This window comes from Somniosus microcephalus, chromosome 13 (assembly GCF_052327205.1).
Source record: "Somniosus microcephalus isolate GS21.2 chromosome 13, FLI_Smic_1.0, whole genome shotgun sequence".
Lineage (NCBI taxonomy): Eukaryota > Metazoa > Chordata > Chondrichthyes > Squaliformes > Somniosidae > Somniosus > Somniosus microcephalus.
In genome coordinates, this window is record NC_140999.1 from 150,655,425 (window position 1) to 150,668,528 (window position 13,104).

A 13,104-nucleotide genomic window follows, 5' to 3' on the forward strand; every position below is an offset into this window, starting at 1 on the left:
GTGGTGTTAGTGGCCGTGCAAAGTAATGACCGGATGGAGTGCAGCGCTGTCGGGAGGACTTCTGGCCAGCGGGAGGTTGGGAGGCCCTTAGACTTTAAGGCTAAGAGGACGGCCTTCCATACCGTCGCGTTCTCTCTTTCCACCTGACCGTTACCTCTGGGGTTGTAGCTGGTGGTCCTGCTTGCTGCAATACCTCTCTCTAGGAGGAATTGCCGGAGTTCCTCGCTCATGAAGGAGGAGCCCCGGTCGCTGTGTATATAGTTCGGGAACCCGAACAAGGCGAAGAGGGCATTCAGGCACTTAATGACCGTGCTACTGGTCATGTCGGGGCAGGGGAAGGCAAAGGGGAAACGGGAGTACTCATCAACGATGTTGAGGAAGTACACATTACGGTCAGAGGACGGGAGGGGCCCCTTAAAGTCGATGCTCAGGCGCTCGAAGGGGCGGGTGGCCTTGATCAGGCTTGCTCGGTCCGGCCTATAGAAGTGCGGTTTGCACTCCGCACAGGTCTGGCAGTTCCTGGTCATGGTCCTGACCTCCTCGATGGAGTAGGTCAGGTTGCGGGCCTTAATGAAATGGTAGAGTCTGGTGACTCCGGGGTGGCAGAGCTGGTCGTGGAGGGTCTGAAGCCTATCGATATGCGCGCTGGCGCATGTCATTCGTGAAAGGGCATCAGGGGATTCGTTCAGCTTGCCTGGCCGGTACAAGATCTCATAATCGTAGGTGGAGAGCTCGATTCTCCATCTCAAAATCTTGTCATTCTTGATTTTGCCCTTCAGCTTGTTATTAAACATGAAAGCCACCGAACGCTGGTCGGTGAGGAGGGTAAATCGTTTGCCTGCCAGGTAGTGCCTCCAGCGCCGTACTGCCTCCACGATCGCCTGGGCCTCTTTCTCGACCGACGAATGTCGGATCTCGGGGCCCTGTAGGGTCCTTGAGAAGAAGGCCACTGGCCTCCCCTCCTGGTTTAGGGTGGCGGCTAAGGCGAAGTCGGATGCGTCGCTCTCCACCTGAAAGGGGATGGACTCGTCCACTGCGTGCATCGTGGCCTTGGCTATGTCTCCCTTAATGAGGGAGAAGGCCGCGCACACCTCCTCCGTGAGGGGGAAGGAAGTGGCTTTCAGGAGGGGTCTGGCTTTGTCCGCGTAATTGGGTACCCATTGGGCATAGTAGGCGAAAAGCCTCAGGGTTCTCCTAAGTGCTTTAGGGCAGTGGGGGAGGGGTAGCTCCATGAGGGGGCGCATTCTTTCTGGGTCGGGGCCGATGATTCCGTTCTCCACTACGCAGCCGAGGATGGCAAGGCGCGTGGTGTTAAACACGCATTTCTCCTTATTGTAGGTGAGGTTCAGCCGTTGGGCCGTACGGAGGAATTTCTCCAGATTCGCGTCATGTTCCTGCCGGTCGCGGCCGCAGATAGTGACGTTATCTAGGTAGGGGAATGTAGCCTGCAGTTCGTTCTGGTCAACCATCTGGTCCATCTCCCTTTGGAAGACCGAGACCCCATTAGTGACACCGAAGGGGACCCTAAGGAAGTGGTATAGGCGCCCATTCGCCTCGAAGGCGGTATACTGGCGGTCCTCAGGGTGGATAGGGAGTTGGTGGTAGGCCGACTTCAGGTCGATGGTCGAGAATACTTTATACTGTGCAATCTGATTGACCATGTCAGATATGCGGGGGAGGGGGTATGCGTCCAGCTGGGTATATCTGTTTATGGTCTGGCTGTAGTCGATGACCAGGCGGTTTTTATCGCCGGTCTTTACGACTACGACCTGGGCACGCCAGGGGCTGCTGCTCCCCTCGATAATGCCCTCTTTCAGGAGGCGCCGCACCTCAGAGCTAATGAAGGCTCTGTCCCCGGCGCTATACCGCCTGCTCTTGGTAGCGACGGGTTTGCAGTCAGGGGTAAGGTTAGCAAACAGAGAGGGTGGCGGGACCTTGAGGGTGGAGAGGCTGCAGGTGTTACGCGGTGGGCGGTTTAACATTTGCTGGTTGTTGACTGTGAGTGGGGGGAGGGGTCCACCGTATGCTAGGGTTATGCTTTGGAGGTGGGATTGGAAGTCCAGCCCTAGTAGGACGGCAGTGCAGAGATGGGGGAGGACGAGGAGTTTAAAGTTTTTATACTCCGTGCCCTTAACCGACAGGGTCACGACACAGTAGCCGCTGATGTCCGTGGCGTGGGACCTCGATGCCATCGAGATTCGGCTGCGCGTTGGTAGGACAGAGAGGGAGTAGTGGCTCACCGTGTCTGGGTGGATGAAGCTCTCCGTGCTTCCGCTGTCGAACAGGCAGGTCGTGGCGTGGCCGTTCACTTTGATGTCCATCATTGACTTGGACAGATGGTGCGGGCGGGCTTGGTCCAGGGTGACGGAAGCTAGTGTGTAGCTGAGCGAGTCGTTGTCATCTGCGGGCGAGGCGGTCGGGCGTGGTGAGTAAAATGGCGTCTCCCACGAGGTAGGGCCCCATGAGGCACTATTGGGGTCGGTTGCCTTAATCAAAGATGGCCGCCCCCATGACTCATGTGTGGGGATGCTGGCCTCAGTTGCCCTAAACAAAGATGGCCGCCCCCATGACTCATGTGTGGGGATGCTGGCCTCAGTTGCCCTAAACGAAGATGGCCGCCCCCATAGTTCGCATGCGGCACTGCTGGCCTCTGAGGATCCGCTCCTGCAGGCCTTGGAGAAGTGGCCTTTCTTCAGGCAGGTTTTGCATATGGAGTTCTTGGCTGGGCAGCGCGACCTCGGGTGCTTCTCCTGGCCACAAAAAAAAACAGCCGGCGGCCCGATCGCGGATGCCCGATGTCGGGGCCGGTGCCGGGGGTGGCGGGGCCGGTCGGGTCCGGGACGCCGACGCAGAGGTAGGTCCCGGGGGCGGCGCTGGGAAGGGTGCTGTGGTAGGGGTCGGGCCCGAGTCCCAGGGTCGCGAGCAGTACCTGGTGAATGCTTCCTGATCTTGGTGGGCCACTTCCAGGGAGATAGCGAGGGCTTCAGCTTTTTCCATGCTGAGGTCTTTAGCTTCCAGCAGTCTTTGCCGTGAGTACTCGGACCGTAGGCCTTTCAGGAATGCGTCGCGGATATTATCTTCAGTATTTTCGGCTGCCGACACCGATTTAAAGTCACAGTTCCTGGCGAGTGCATATAGCGCCTGTGAGAATTCGGCTACTGATTCTCCTGGCTGTTGCGGCCGTGATCTTAGGAGGTGCCTAGCGTACATGTAGTTTACCGGGGTCCGGTACTTCTGTTTCAGCAGGTTGATGGCGGTCTCGTAGGTAGTCATGTCCTCGATGAGAGTGTATACTCTCGGGCTCAGTTGTGCCTGCAGGACACTTAGTTTGGATGCCTGAGGGACGCTGGATTCTCTCAGGTATGATTCGAAGCAGACCAGCCAGTGTTTAAAGTCTGCGGCTGAGTTTGCTGCTCGTGGGTTCAGGTCCAGGTACGGTGGTCTGAGGGCTCGCAGCCAAGCTGGCTGGTGTGGCTGTGCTCCTGGGAGCTGCGCTGGTGGCTCCTCCGCCGGTTGTGACTCGTTGTCGGACATCATTAAATTTAGTCAATAAAATTGATATACCTATCAATTCCTCCAATAAAAGGCGAAGAGTTACGAAGGTGACTAAAGGTTTTTATTGACTAAATAACAGAGCCCACTCTCGTGGGTGATCCGATCCAAGCAGGAGGAATACCAGCCAGTCGCTCACCTTTATACCTGGCCTGGTGGGTGGAGCCAAGGCGGAGTCGGCAGTGGTCATCCCAGGTATAGCAGTGTGGCAAGAGGCGACCTCGTACCGTGATACAATAGTGGTCAGTGATACAGTTATAACGAACAGTGGTGAACAGTGCTAACTACTAACAGTGATACGATAGTGAACGTGGTTTACCACACCATGTAAACACGTTAAATTCCTATTGACGTAAGAAAACTACTAGGCACTTGGTCAGAGTATTAAACAAGGCTTTAATCGACTGTTTCACAACATGGAAATCTAGTTATCCTTCACTAGTTCCTGTTTACAAAATGTCCCCGAACAAGCTGGGCCTGTGCCCGAGTATTTAGACTCTCCCTGGACAGCGCCACCAGCAGACCGCCCAGTATATTTCATAAGTAATTTCTACATGAATGGCACGATTTATGTCATTCTTCCCGCCTGAAAGATTGGAAGTCTGGCGGCTTCTTTCTACCGAATTAGTCGGACTAAGAATAGATGCTGTCATTTGGATCGCCGTTGGTGGCCGGAAGGCACGTCTCCTCGGACCGTGTTTTGGTCCCTGGGTCGCTTAGTTCGTACCAGCGGGCTGGCAGAGTCCGTGCCGCTTTGATCGACCTGAGGGGGACTGGGGAGATCGTGACTCCGGGTGCGTTTGGATATCTGTTGGTGGCCGGAAGGCACGTCTCCTCGGACCGTGTTTTGGTCCCTGGATCGCTTAGTTCATACCAGCGGGCTGGCAGAGTCCGTGTCGCCTTGATCGACCTGAGGGGGACTGGGGAGATCGTGACTCCGGGTGCATTTGGATATCTGTTGGTGGCCGGAAGGCACGTCTCCTCGGGCTGTGTTTTGGTCCCTGGATCGCTTAGTTCATACCAGCGGGCTGGCAGAGTCCGTGTCGCCTTGATCGACCTGAGGGGGACTGGGGAGGTCGTGGCTACGGGTGCGGGCCCCCACAGGTGCAGAGCTGGCTTCACCTTGCCCAGTAGTCGGTGACTGACCGGCGTCCTGGCTTCGGGTGGCCTTCCCGCGGGGAGCGCTCTGTTCCCCGGGTTGATCCGGCGGAATAGCTGGCAGATCCCTTGACGTCCCGGGTAGGGCGTCATCCTCAGAGGAGCGCAGGGTATCGGCGTCATTGATACGGGTCCCACCATCGATTGGGTCCGTGGGACCGGTTGGGCAGGGAGCCAGATCCTGAAGTGACACCGCGGATTCCCAGCCATCAGGGTGCTGCACGTATGCATACGTGGGATTGACATCCATCAGTTCCAGTTCGTCGATGAGGGGAATCACTCTTAGAGGATCGGACGAATCTTCGGAGCAGCACGGGGCCAGGAGCTGCCAACCATGATGGTAAGGACGTCCCAGGAGTGGAGCGACGCTGGAACCCGAAGAATCGTTCATGAGGAGTAGCGTTGGTGGATGTAGAAAGAAGAGACCTGATGGAATGCAATGCGTCAGGGAGCATAGTTTCCCACTGCTGGTCTGATCGGTAGTGTGACCTCAGTGCAAGACGAACAGCGTTCCAAATGATAGCGTTGTATTTCTCAACCTGTCTGTTTCCAATAGGATGATACGGTGTCGTTCTACTTGTGGCGATTCCCTGTTGGGAAAGACAACTTTTGAGGGACCCCGATCAGAGTGGATGAAATTGGCTGTACCGCAAAGGGAAAAGACCTGATCGAGGCATTTGATCACTGTGGAAGTAAGCATATTGGGACAGGGGAAAGCAAAGGGAAAGTGTGAATATTCATCCACCATAGTAAGCAAGTAGGTGTTTCATGTTGAGGAAAGCAGTGGCCCCTTAAAGTCAATGCTGAGTCGCTGCATAGGCTGTGTAGCGTGTATGAGTGAGCCATCCGACGGACGGAAGAATTGCGGTTTTAATTCCACGCAAATTCTACAAGTGGAGCATGTTCTTCTCACGTCTTCCGTAGAAAATGGGAGATTTTTAGATCGCACAAAGTGCAACATATGGGTAACGCCAGGATGGCATAAGTCAGTATGAAGATCCGCAAGAGTCGAAGTTGACATGGAAGAGCAGAATGCACGCGTGAGGGTATCCGGGGCCACATTCTCTTTGCCAGGTCGATAATGTATGGTGTATCCAAAGGCGGCCAATTCCATCCTCCAGAGCTGTATTTTGTTATTCTTGATCTTAGTGTGTTTCTGGTTATCCAGCATAAAGGCCACGGAGCGCTGATCAGTTATGAGCGTGAAATGGCTCCATTTACGTACTGCTTCGATGATGGCCGTAGCCTCCTTCTCAACAGGAGGATAATGGAGCTCGCTAACCTGCAAAGTTCTGGACAGAAATGCAACGGGTCGACCACCTTGATTCAAGGTAGCAGAGATCGCCACATCCGATGCATCGCACTCGACCACGAAAGGGAGATTTTCATTTTCCAGTTGTTGCTTGAGGAGGTCAAAAGCTGAAATAGCTGTTGCCTTCAACGGAAATGACTTTGCGTGAAGCAGGGGCTGGATCTTGTCGGAAAAGTGGGGTATCCACTTTGCATAATAGGCGAACATGCCGAGGGCCCGACGAAGAGAGCAGAGATGCGTAGGAGGAGGGAGCTCCTGAAGCGGACGACGTGTACGTCGGGTTCATCACCAGGTACGTATGGGTGAGGCATGGGGTTGACTTGTTCCTGTGACTCTAGCATCTGGTCAGCATGGCGTCTCACGATGCTCTCCCCAACGTCCACTGTGTACATTAGTGGGCCCTGCCGTGTGCATATCATTCCTGGCTGCCATTTTTCTGTTCAGTAGTCGCGGGCCAAGACTGGTTGCCCTACATTGAAGTTCCTTGTTGGCTTCTCATGGATGTGCTGGAATTGCTTACTCTCAACATCTCTTCGTACGTTTGGTCTGAGCAAATCCAGGCGAGATCTTGACCTTCGGTTAAAGAACATCATGGCTGGGGCCTGGTTGGTGACTGCATGTGTCGCATTCCGGTAGGTGAACAGGAAATTGTCCACCTTGTGCTGCAGCGGAATGTTGTCATTGTACATAGCCTTTATTGCCTTCTTAAAGGTTTGTACGAACCTCTCAGCCAATCCATTTGTGGCTGGATGATACGGGGCGGATGTGTAATACCCCATTCTTTTTCAAGAACCTCCGGAACTCTTCGGACACAAACTGTGGTCCGTTGTCGGAGCAAATCTGTTCTGGCAAGCCATTCCTGGCAAAAATGGTCCGTAGGACTGCAATAGTTTTCTCCGTGGTGGTGGAGGACATTTTGATGACCTCAGGCCATTTCGAGTGCGCATCCACGGCTATTAAAAACATTGAGTCCATGAATGGACCAGCAAAATCAATATGCACCTGTTGCCATGGAGATGAGGGCCACTCCCATGGGTGTAGAGGGGCCTGTGGTGGTGCATTTTGGACTTTCTGGCATCCTGAGCAGCTCTTGGTCAGGTCCTCGATTTGTTTATCGATTCCCGGCCACCACACATAAGCCCTGGCTAGGCTTTTCATTTTTACCCCTCCCAGATGACCCTCATGAAGCTCATTGACCACTCTATCCCTTAACTTGGGTGGAATTACCACTCGGGATCCACACGTCAAGTCCCCCGGCACACTGACAGCTGTTCTCTCCTTGTCGAGAATGCTGGCAACAGAGAGTCGCCATGTGCTGGCCATCCCTTCACCGTCAAATCATATACCCGAGACAGTGTCGGGTCATTTCGGGTTTCCTTTTTGATACAAGCGTTAGTTACCGGTAGGTATTCAACTATAGTCGAATGGAATATTTCGACAGGATCCACTGCTGGTGCTTCCTCCGCAGTAGGCAGTGGCAGGCGTGATAGCCCATCAGCATTTCCATGCTGTTTCGTGCCCTTATATTCAATCTCATAGTGGTGCGCCCCTAGAAAAAGTGACCATCTTTGTAGTCGTTGCGCAGTCATCACCGGAACGCCCTTCTTTGGATTAAAAATGGAGACAAGAGGCTGGTGATCAGTCAGCAAGGTGAATTTCTGCCCGTGCAGATAGTGATTGAACTTTTTCACTCCCCACACTAGGCTGAGGGCCTCCCTGTCAATCTGGGCGTAGTTACGCTCGGCTGAGGTTAGTGATCGTGACGCAAAGGCTATTGGCCTCTCTGAGCCGTCCGAGAATTTGTGTGACACCACCGCTCCAATGCCGTAGGGTGACACTTCACATGCCAACCGAATTGGTAATGCCGGGTTGTAATGGGCCAATACCTCTTTCGATGTGATTAGTGTTTTGCTCTTCTGGAAAGCTCGTCTACATTCGTCACTCCACTTCCATGGCACCCCAGTTTGCAGTAGGATGTTCAGTGGGTGTAGTATTGTAGACAAATTTGGCAAGAACTTATGGTAGTAGTTTACCAGCCCGAGGAACGACCTCAGTTGTGACACATTTTCCGGTGCAGGAGCCTTGACTACTGCCTCAATCTTCTCTGGGGACTTATGTAACCCCTCTTTATCGATAACGTGGCCACAATACAAGATCTGTTTTCTAAAAAACTCACATTTGGGGCGGTTAGCTCGGAGCCCATATTCCTACAATCTAGTGAGCACCTGCTCCAGGTTGGCAAGGTGATCACTGTCATTTTCGCCCGTGACCAGGATGTCGTCCAAATAACACTGGGTCCCTGGGATCCCTTGCAGGACTTGTTCCATTGCCCTCTGCCAAATAGCCGGAGCTGATGCTACCCCGAATACCAGCCGGTTGTATTGGTAGAGACCTTTATGGGTGTTGATTGTGAGGTATTTTTTTGATGCTTCTTCTACCTCCATTTGCAGATACGCCTGGGCCAGATCAATCTTAGTGAAGCGTTTCCCTCCAGATAGCAAGGCGAAAATATCTTCAATCCACGGAAGTGGATATTGTATGGTGTGAAGGACCGGGTTCACTGTTACCTTAAAGTCCCCACAGATGCGAACCTTCCTTGGTTTCCCAGGCGTGCTGCTCAACGACTTTTTCATCACAGGGACGATGGGTGTAGCCCACTCACTCCAGTTTACCTTGGACAGTACACCTGAACGTTCCAGACTCTCCAGTTCTGCTTTGACGGCTGGGCGGATCGCATAAGGTACCGGTCTGGCCTTAAAAAATTTTGGGTTTGCGTTTTCTTCAATTTTAATCGTCGCTGTCATGCCTTTTAGTGTTCCGAGTCCTTGCTGGAACACTTCTTTCGCATCAGTTAGGATCTTTGACAGTCGCCCAGGTGTGACGTCGTCATCCTTTTTGTCAGCCACAGTCAGTGCCTGTATGGAATGCCAATCCAGTTGTATTTTCTGGATCCATTCACGTCCCAGTAATGGTGGTCCTCCATCTTGCAATACATACAGGTCTAGTTTTGGTGTTTCCTTACCGTTATATATAACGGTCACCCTTATTTTTCCTTTGGGGTAGACTTTTTGCCCCGTGTACGTCTTCAAAATAATTTTTGTGTCTCTGAAGGTTATGTGTGAGAATAGCCGCTCGTAGTCCCATCGGTTTATGACTGTTAGGGCTGATCCTGTGTCCAATTCCATCTTTATCTGGACTCCTGCTATCTTGAGAGTGACCCAAATGGTTCGGTGATCCTCCGTTGTGATCACATTATGTAGTTTCAGACAACTCAGTTCCCTGCTTTCGGAGTCATTATCACTCTTTTGTTCGTCTGAACTATTCTCCATCATCTTATGTACCTTCTTGTACTTTTCTTTGGTAGGTTTCTTATTGCTGGTTTTCTTTCCCGACCTGCAGACTCGTGCTATGTGTCCTACTTTTCCACACTGTCTGCACACTTTGTCTTTGAACCAGCAATCATTCTGGTCGTGTGTTGTTCTGCCGCAGCGATAGCACTTCTCTGTTCCATATGACATTTCGTTTGTGCCATATTCTTGCGGTCTCTGTTGTATCTCTGCAGCGCCCCGTGCTGCTGCTTCATATGATACCGCAATGCTGAAAGCCTTTTCCAGCGTAAGGTCCTTTTCAGATAAAAGCCGTTTCTGGGTTCCTTCACTTTGAAGCCCACACACAAACTTGTCCCTTAAGGTATCTGCCAGTCCCGCTCCAAACTGGCAGTGTTTCGATAGTTTGCGCAGTTCTGTTAAATGATCAGCATTGCTTTCATCCTTATGCTGGTTCCGTTTGTGAAACTTGAATCTTTCTGCTATCAGCAGCGGTGTGGGGTTTAAATGTTCCTTTAGTATCGTTACTATGTCTTCAAAACTCTTTTCCATTGGCTTCGTTGGGGTTACTAGATTTCGTAATAAACCATACGTCTTTGCACCCATTAAATTTAACAATACCGATGCTTTCTTGTCATCTGACACCTCATTTGCCTTGCAGTACACCTCTATTCGTTCGACATATGTAGTCCAATCTTCGACTTCATTGTCAAATGCGGTGATACTGCCACTCTTCGGCATTTTGGGTGTGGTTTAAAATGGCGTCTCCCAATGGCTTAAAATGGCGTCTCCCGCGCTTTCCTTCCTCCCCCGCTGCTGCCAACGCCGCTCCCGGTGGTTCTCATGGCAATGGCGGCGCCCTGTAGGTTTCGCGCGCTTCTCCTGCGCTGCTGCCAACGCCGCTCTCGGCGGTCCTCGTGGCAATGGCGGCACCTCGCGGGTTTCTGCGCGTCTCTCTCTCCCTCTCTCCGACGCTGCTCGGCCCCTGAACACCGGCTGCGCCCTGTGCGCTCTGCCCTCTCTCTCTCTTCCCCGTCGATGCTGCTCGGCCCTTTGCTGTGCCGCTCGGTCGGGCTCTAGCCCGCCGCTGTCCGGGAAGGGTCTGCGCACGACCTGTTGCCAGCCCGTTTCGCTGGACCACCTCGACTGGAAAGCCAAGCCTGGCTCTCGACAGCCTCCCCCGCAATTCTCGAGTCTCTGCTGGATGACTGGGCGGTTGCCCGTGGTCGATGCCCGAGTCTCTGGCCTTGACCTCCAATCCACTGATCTCCAGGAACGAATCCCCGGGAGGTGATGCAGAGTTGCAGGTAGGTTCAAACCTGCCTCGTCGCCAATGTTGCGTCCATGTATAATAAGACACAGACTGCGGAGAATGGTACAACAGGTGTTTACTCAACGTGGCTCACACTGCAACTGATCTGTACAGATTACTACTCAGTGCTATATACAGGTGTGGTCACTGCCGGTACTGCAGTATACATGAGCTGTAAAACATAGTTCCCCCCCTTAAAGGTATATACATTACAGTTGCCATCATGCTCCTTCTGGTCATGACCAGCAATGGGGATATTATCCAGTATGGAAAAGTGTCCGTTAAGTTCTCCTGTTTGACTAGGCTATCCATTGCCCGTTGAAAGACGGCCACCCCATTGGTGACCCCAAATGGAAGGCGACAAAACTGGTAAAGCCGACCATTGGCCTCAAAGGCCGTATACTTTTTCTCAGAGTCCTTTAACGGTACTTGATGGTATGCGCTCTTTAAGTCAAAAGTTGAAAATACCTTGTAGTTGGCAAGGTTATTGACCATGTCATCGATGCATGGTAGTGGGTAGGCATCCAGGTTGGTATACTTGTTAATAGTTTGCGAGTAATCGATGCAAAGACGTTTCTTGTGTTGCTTCAGAGGATTTTTAACAACGATGTCTTGAGCCTACCAGGAAGATGAACATGGCTCAACGATACCATCAGCTAGAAGGCGAGAGATCTCTGCCTTGATAAAGGATAGATCATCTTGGCTGAAATATCGTGATTTAGTACTATGGGCTTACATCGGGGGGAAAGATTGGAAAACAAGGAGGGCTCGTCTAGCGAAGCTGCCGAAAGCACACAAAACAGTACTTTGGAAATAGTAAGCTCCGGTTTTGACCCTCCAAACTCAAAAGTGAGCCTTTTTTGTTGTTTCTGGAAATCCTGTCCCAGGAGCACATCACTGCATAGGTTTTTGAGCACCCCGAGCCGGGTGGAGGAATAAGTGCGGCCATTGAGAATAAGGTCAACAAGACAAAAGCCGGAAGAGTTGGTGGTCAGAGCCATTGCAATTTCCCTGTCCGAGGGTTAAATGCGCAGTTTTAACTTACTGACAGCCTGCTCACTGATGAAGCTGTCAGAGCTGCATGAGTCGATTAGTGCACTCAAAATGTATCCAGTTACCGAAACCTTCATGGCTGCATGGGGCAGGCTTTGGGGAAAAACAGCTGTAATGGGAGGAGGAGCAGTTTTACCCTTGACAGTTGTAACCTCAGTAGTGGCTCTTGGGGGAGGAGCAGTTTTATAAATAGCAGCTGTAACCTTAGTAGTGGCTCTTGGGGGAGGAGCAGTTTTATAGATAGCAGCTGCAAAACTAACAGGGGCTCTTGACCGGTATACCTTAGAAAAGTGACCTTTCTTACTAACAGAGGCTCTTGACTGGCATGTCATCACAGCCCCAGGTCATCGCTGCAGGAGTTCCCCAGTGCAGTGTCCTAGGCCCAACCATCTTCAGCTGCTTCATCAATGACCTTCCCTCCAACATAAGGCCAGGAATGGGGATGTTTGCTAATGACTGCACAGTGTTCAGTGCCATTCACAACTCCTCAGATAATGAAGCAGTCCATGTCCACATGCAACAAGACCTGAACAACGTTCAGGCTTGGGCCGATAAGTGGCAGGTCACATTTGTCCCACAGAAGTGCCAGGCAATGACTATCTTCAACAAGCGAGAGTCTAACCACTACCTCTTGACATTCAATGGCATTACCATCACCGAATCCCCCACCATCAACATCCGAGGGGGGTCACCATTGACCAGAAACTTAACTGGACCAGCCACATACTGTGGTAACAAGAGCAGGTCAGAGGCTAGGTATTCTGCGGCGAGTATCTCACCTCCTGACTCCCAAAGCCTTTCTACCATCTACAAGGCACAAGTAAGGAGTGTGATGGAATACTCTCCACTTGCCTGGATGAGTGCAGCTCCAACAATACTCAAGAAGCGTGACACCATCCAGGACAAAACAGCCCGCTTGATTGGTACCCCATCTACTACCGTGGCTACATTGTGTACCATCTACAAGATGCACTGCAGCTACTCGCCAAGGCTTCTTCGGCAGCTCGTCCCAAACCCGCAACCTCTTCCACCTAGAAGGACAGGGGCAGCAGACGCATGGGAACACCACCACCTCCAAGTTCTCCTCCAAGTCACACACCATCCTGACTTAGAAGTATATCACCGTTCCTTAATCGTCGCTGGGTCAAAATCCTGGAACTCCCTACCTAACAGCACTGTGGGAGTGCCATCATCAGATGGACTGCAGCGGTTCAAGAAAGCGGCTCGCCACTACCTTCTCAAGGGCAATTAGGGATGGGCAATAAATGCTGGCCCTGCCAGTGAAAGCCATATCCCATAAATGAGTAAAATAGTCAGACTCTAACTCCAAGCTTATGCTGCAAATTCCAAGTGATGTGGAAATCTCATCACATCCACGCTAAATTGCAGTG